Source organism: Oncorhynchus nerka, linkage group LG11, assembly GCF_034236695.1.
Source record: "Oncorhynchus nerka isolate Pitt River linkage group LG11, Oner_Uvic_2.0, whole genome shotgun sequence".
NCBI lineage: Eukaryota > Metazoa > Chordata > Actinopteri > Salmoniformes > Salmonidae > Oncorhynchus > Oncorhynchus nerka.
In genome coordinates this window covers 51,334,255-51,340,254 of record NC_088406.1, presented here as the reverse complement: position 1 = coordinate 51,340,254, position 6,000 = coordinate 51,334,255, and the positions used below count along the sequence as shown (strand labels likewise).

General features: G+C 43.9%; 1 protein-coding gene across 4 annotated transcripts in view; it reads left to right on the top strand.

Moving 5' to 3' along the window:
• Positions 1-2,722: 2,722 nt before the first annotated feature.
• LOC115137097 (signal-induced proliferation-associated 1-like protein 3) overlaps positions 2,723-6,000 on the top strand; it is a 101,101-nt gene continuing 97,823 nt past the window's right edge. For 3 of the 4 annotated variants that reach the window (XM_029673146.2, XM_029673148.2, XM_029673145.2), the window contains exon 1: positions 2,723-2,925. The gene's annotated coding sequence lies outside the window, so the exon portion shown is untranslated. The remainder of the gene's footprint in view (positions 2,926-6,000) is intronic. The other variant, XM_065024634.1, reaches the window with a different exon arrangement.

Below are 6,000 nucleotides of genomic sequence, written 5' to 3'. Positions count from 1 at the left end.
ATCAGTCTGGCGATACTATCCTGCGACACAGCCAGGAGCTGTGCCTGTCCCCGACTGCTCTCGACCCGCCTCAGGAGCTGCATCCCACAGCCTGGGTCATTAAACAGCCTGTACAGGTTCTGGAGCCTCCAGATGGAGAATGACGACGGGGAGTGGCAGAGGATACGGTGCTCGCCCAGCGGCCACAGGTTGCGTACCCCCCCAGGGTCATCCAGGAAGAGCTTGAGGAGGAGGTCCCCACTACAGCTCCACTCCTTCACCCAGCCATCCGTGGAGGAGGTGAGCAGCGTGTGGGTGCTGGGCCTCATGAGAACCGTGGACACGGAGCGGGCGTGGGCCCTGAACTCCTGCAGCAGACTCCTAGTATCCCAGCTCCACACCTGAAGGGAGAGGAGATTAATGACACACAATCCAAGCATCTCAGTGTATTTCAGAACGTTTACTCTTTAGGAACATTACAGTACGGAATCCTTTCTGCGTAAGACATTGTTGACATTTTTATTTTGAGCTCCTCTTTATTCTCTTCCCTTCATACCTGTACAAATCCAATCATGTCGCCCGTACAGAGGTACCTCTGCACCCAGTCAGGCGACACACAGCGCAGAGTACCCTGACCGTGTCCTCTGAGAGCCCTGTACTCTTTCTTCTCCACAAAGTCAAAGCACTTGATGCCGCGGTTGCAGAGCGCGTAAAGCATGGACGCTTGTCTCTCCGTCACCAGGCCACTAATGGTAGTGTCCCTCCTCAAGGAAGTGCAGTGCCAGTCCAGCACCTTGATTATCCCCAGGTGGGTCTGCGCAGAGGTCAGATGTCAGGGAAAACAAAGCTACTTATCAGTCCAACCAAGGTGCGGGAATTGAGTAAAAAAAAGGATGCGTCAGAGAAGTTGGAAGAGAAAATGCTTTTCATCTTAAAAAACAAGAAGGCTGTAGTGCTTCCTATCAAGGATGTTTGAACATCCCACCCACCTGCAGATTAGTCCAGAAGCCCCAGAAGGTGATGATGCCCATGCTGCCAGTCAGCAGCTCCTCGGTCTCCTTGCAGTAGTGCATACAGAGCACAGAGCCCAGGCAATTGGCCCGGTACAGCACCGCCATGCCCTGCGTTGGGTCAGAGAACACGCGCAGAGAGAGGTCATCGCAGGCCCCAACGAAGACCCGCTGGCTGGGCACAGAGACCAGGTGCTCCACCCGGTAGCCCCTGTCCAGGGGCAGGCTCAGGTTGTGCTTTAGATCCCCTCGCAGGTTCTCTGTCCACACCTCCATCTGACAGAGGGAGGTAAGGGTTCATGGATCTGCAGTTTTGAGGTTTTTGCTAATTCTATTTGAGCATCATGCAATGGCATACCACCCTGGAACGAATTGGCCTGGCCTAACAGGATGAATAACATGTTATTGCATAGCATTACTTTTGATTATACACAGTATTATCTTTTAATTCACATCTGTAAATCCCCATTTAATGCCCCATTTTCACCCGATGTGAGGTCATGGTGTGTCCCCATTGGAAGCCCACCACCACAGTGCCACTGTGGCTTGAGTTGGTGGTGAGGCACTGTAAGTAGTTCTGTGCACCACGAGTATTGGAACTGCATTGCGGGAGTGGCATCCAGAGACAGGGCTGTCTCTTCCTCCACCTCATCTTCATCAGGATCACTCACTTCCTATAAATATGAATGGGAAATGGTCAAGTTATTGTAATGACGATGATTAAGATGATGATAATGAGATCATGATCATAAATTAGATTTGAATTAAGATGATGAAGAAGAATGGGAGTTCGAATTCGTTTCCTATGGAATAGTAAAATCATTCCTATGACGTCAGAACTATTCAGGTATGATAAACGACAAAATGTCAAAACATTTTTACTTAACTAGGCAAGTCAGTTAAGAACACAGTCTCATTTACAATGACCACCGTACACCGGCCAAACCAGGACGACGCTGGGCCTATGGGACTCCCAATCACGGCCGGTTGTGACACAGCCTAGAACTGAACCAGTGTGTCTGTTGTGACGCCTCAAGCACTGAGATGCTGTGCCTTAGACCGCGGTGCCACTCGGGACCATAAAGTTATACCATACCTTTATAGTTTGTTTCAGCTGCGGAAGAAAATATTTCCATTCCGGAACAATCCTTCTCATTGACGTCATGTTGCACTTTATCCCTTATTCATTTAGACTACATTATTTTCTTTCCTTGAAAAACTGGCCTTATATATATTTATTCCTGCACGACTTTGATGACGTGGCAATAATGTCTTGCAGTTTAATAGTAAAACGAGGCCTTTGCGTCATAGTGGCAGGCATTATTGTAAGGCGCAGATGGGATTTATGTTTTCATTACCGTCCGAAAGAAAATGATCAAACACTGTATGCACATTTTTGTATTGACGTGTAAAAATGCTTTGATTTACAATTCACTACCACAAGGTTGCGCTATTTACTAATAACTTAGCTCCAACTCTATGACCACAACCGAAAATAGACAATTAACGTGGTGCAAAAATCATTTACAGGCACTGTGTAGTTAGCAACTTTTATATTCCAAACATGTAACTGTGTATTTCGGAATAGCGCTGTTGTTTTTTCCGAGACATTATTGCAACATATTTTTTTGCAATGGCCATACTAACACGTCTATCTGTGTTCAATGCAATGAATGTATGGTTGTAGAATAACTGCCCTCATAAATTTACTATCGGTACTACAACAAGCATGCTCGCACAGGCGCAGTGCGGCGTGAGATCGAGTGCTAAGCGCAGCACTGTGGTTTCGGCTGGCTTGTGTGATCCGACTCCGGGAGAGCATTCCTGACAACGTCGTGAGCGGGGACAGAAACAAGCTGTCGACTACTGGTCAGTGAATGTTTCTTCTATGAGATGGGGATTTCTAAAGGGATATAAGTTCGTCGAACGTCGATAGGTAAGAAACACTCCCAAGTAGTATTTCCAAAGTAGTTTTAGTAATAGTTAGGTTGCTCAACAACATTAAAGTGGCGAGTCAACTAGCTAGCATTACTCAGTAACGTTACTTGCAACCGGCCATCGCGAGCTAACTTCACAAGCCTGCTTTGCAGTCAACCGCTTGCATACTACTAGGTTGTTTTTAATCGTTGTTGCACCTATCTAAACATGTAGTGGATATACGTCTCACCTAGACGTATATTATACAGTTAACTAGTTAAAAACATTGTATATCAATTAGTCTCCGAAATAATGTTTTATGAACTAAAATATGCCCGATCCTTCCTGGTCCGCCGTGTTTCAGTACGCATGCGCGTAGTATTTAGAATTACTCCGGGTTTGTAGTTTTTTTCTACCTGAGTTAATCACACCTGTAAAGGCCACGCGACAATGGTAAAACTACAAGTTCCAGACAATGGCACCATTGTCTCGTTAAGTGAAACACAGCAGCAGTTGGGAATGTAACCAAGTCAACTAGCTTGAACGAGCTTTGCATTTTGAAAAGTGCTGCAGTAGGAAGTTGCTAATGTGAGTTTGTTTAGTTTTGACTGAATTGCTCATAAAAGGTTTTATGTAAACACACTGCGTTTTCTTTAGGGGATTTGTGTTGGGCAACGTACCACCATGTTTTGGTGTTGAGTGATTCATGGGTAAAATGTTACAAACAAGCAAGTTAACTAACTAGGTAACTGAAAATGGGTGATCCTAGTATTGGGTGACTGGCTAGCTAGCTAGCTAGATAATTGTACTAACTAAAGCCCTCATAAGTGGTCTTACAGAATTCAATCAATCATCTTATATTCAATTATAAAAATGTAAACTGTAAAGAAGTGTATGACCATTTAACAGAATGCTAGTTAAGCAGACCATGCAGACCCTGTTTGTACACATTAGTGTCAATGTTGATCAGCTGTCATTGTGACATGTTAAGGTCAGTTGTCAGCCACATGACACCATCTTATCTGCTAGGCATTTGTAAGTTACCAATATCCATGGAATGGAGCTTGTGTGTGTGTGTGATGTTAAAATATCCTCCTGATTCAAAGTCACCTGCCTTGTTCAAAGTGATCTGGTTGGATGGGTGTGTGTGCGTGCGTTGCAGTGGGAAAGGGGGGTTAAGAGTCTGTGTCATCATATATTAGTCCAAATGTAGCTGGATGCCGCAGGAAATAACACGTCAAATATTAGAATAGACCTTTCATCCAGGGGGCAGCATAGATATGACGGCGCATAACCATTTATTTTGGTTGCTTACTCCCTGTAACTAATAGAATGACGATAAGGCCAGAACTGGTGAGGAAAAGGTCTAGGCCACTAACTTCCCTGCTTCTGAGAAAGAGGGTGTTTCAGATCAGCTCACTGACGTTACACTCATCACGTCTGTAGTTTCCTCAGGGATAAAAATAGGGGCTTCTTCGTTTAATTTGAAGGAAATTACATTAGAAAGACTGTGCATACTTGTGAAGTTCTGAATACCACAGTTAATGTTGAATAATCACGACCAGGTGTCTCAGATTACAACTTCAGATCCCCCTCATTCATCCGTCAATGAAAGATAGAAGTGCTTATTTGAAACACTTAGTTTTGGATCATTTCCATCAGGGAATTTTTGTCACTGTCTCATGTTTGATCAAAATATTTGACAAATGTTCTCGAATCAAAACCAGAACTAAGACGCGTTATGTTTGGTAAACCGAGAAGCAAAGTCTTTGAAACAGTAGGGCAGGCTATTTATTACCTGGTTGATACGGCTATTTCTCAGGTCATCAGTGGTTTCACCGTTTGGTGACCTGCTGGAGGGTTGATCATGCTTAGGTCATAGGGTAGGCTGCTGTTTGGGCCAACAAGTGAAGTTATGCACTGCAGTCAAATGCACCAAGGATTTTACTCCCTAAAATGTGACTTTGTTATTTACATGTTTTTGGATATTTATTGACATGACTACTTATTGTTGCTTAATTTTGTAAGTATTTATTTAGCTTTAGCCAGTTTCATAAAGGCTTCACTTGGGGCTCCTGGGTGGCGCAGCGGTCTAAGGCACTGCAGTCCCTGGTTCGAATCCAGATCACCCGGCTGTGATTGGGAGTCCCATAGGGCGGCACACAATTGGCCCAGCGTCGTCGGGGTAGGCTGTTATTGTAAAGAAGAATTGGTTCTTAACTGACTTACCTAGTTAAATAAAAGAAAAATATACAATGCTGCCATTATTGCCTTTCAAAGTTAACATTTCTATGCTGTGCATCATTAAAATAATTAGTGACTGAAAGCCCCTTTGTAAATAATGTAAAAGCAGCATGTTTTGGTTGAACAAAATGTCACGTTAATCCTCTGGTTTATGCTTGGGACACCGTAGTAGTGCTTCTCGTTGTAGTTCCATAGGGAACAGTTCTAAATAACCTTGAGGAATATGCCATAGTTTCTTGCTGCTTCTATGAGTAGGCCTACATTATAAACAAAGTACAATACAAAGGGAATTGTATCTGGGCCACCTGAGTTGCATTCTCCTTGTGAGCTTTGTGATTCACGCCTCTCATCGATGACTCATCGAACTCTGTGGTTTTTGAAGATAAAGACCTATGATTCAAAGGAACTGGTTCTCAAGGGTACATTCTTACTCAGCTGTTAAGTTAATGAAACAATTTTCATAAAATGTCTCAAACATGGACTGAGTATCAGGTGTCTTAGAAATAAAAGCCTGGACTATACAAATCCTATAGATTACTTATTTATTTTTCAGTTTCAGCTCTTCCATCAGCACAGTTTGAGTCCTAACCACCACACTGGCAGTCCTCCCTCTGTTTGTAATTTTCTTGCCAGGTTTCTCCCTGACTCCTGGGGACTTCCTGGTTAAACAAAGGTTAATAGAAATAAACAGTATAATGCACGGCTCGTCATAAGATGCGGCAGACAGACTGATCCATCATGCTTATTAGTGTAGCATCACAGCTCAGAGAGGAGGATGCAGCCTCAGGTGCTGGATACTGTCTGGTCCTTGTCATGCTGGAGAGCGCATCATACATTTGTGCATTGTTTT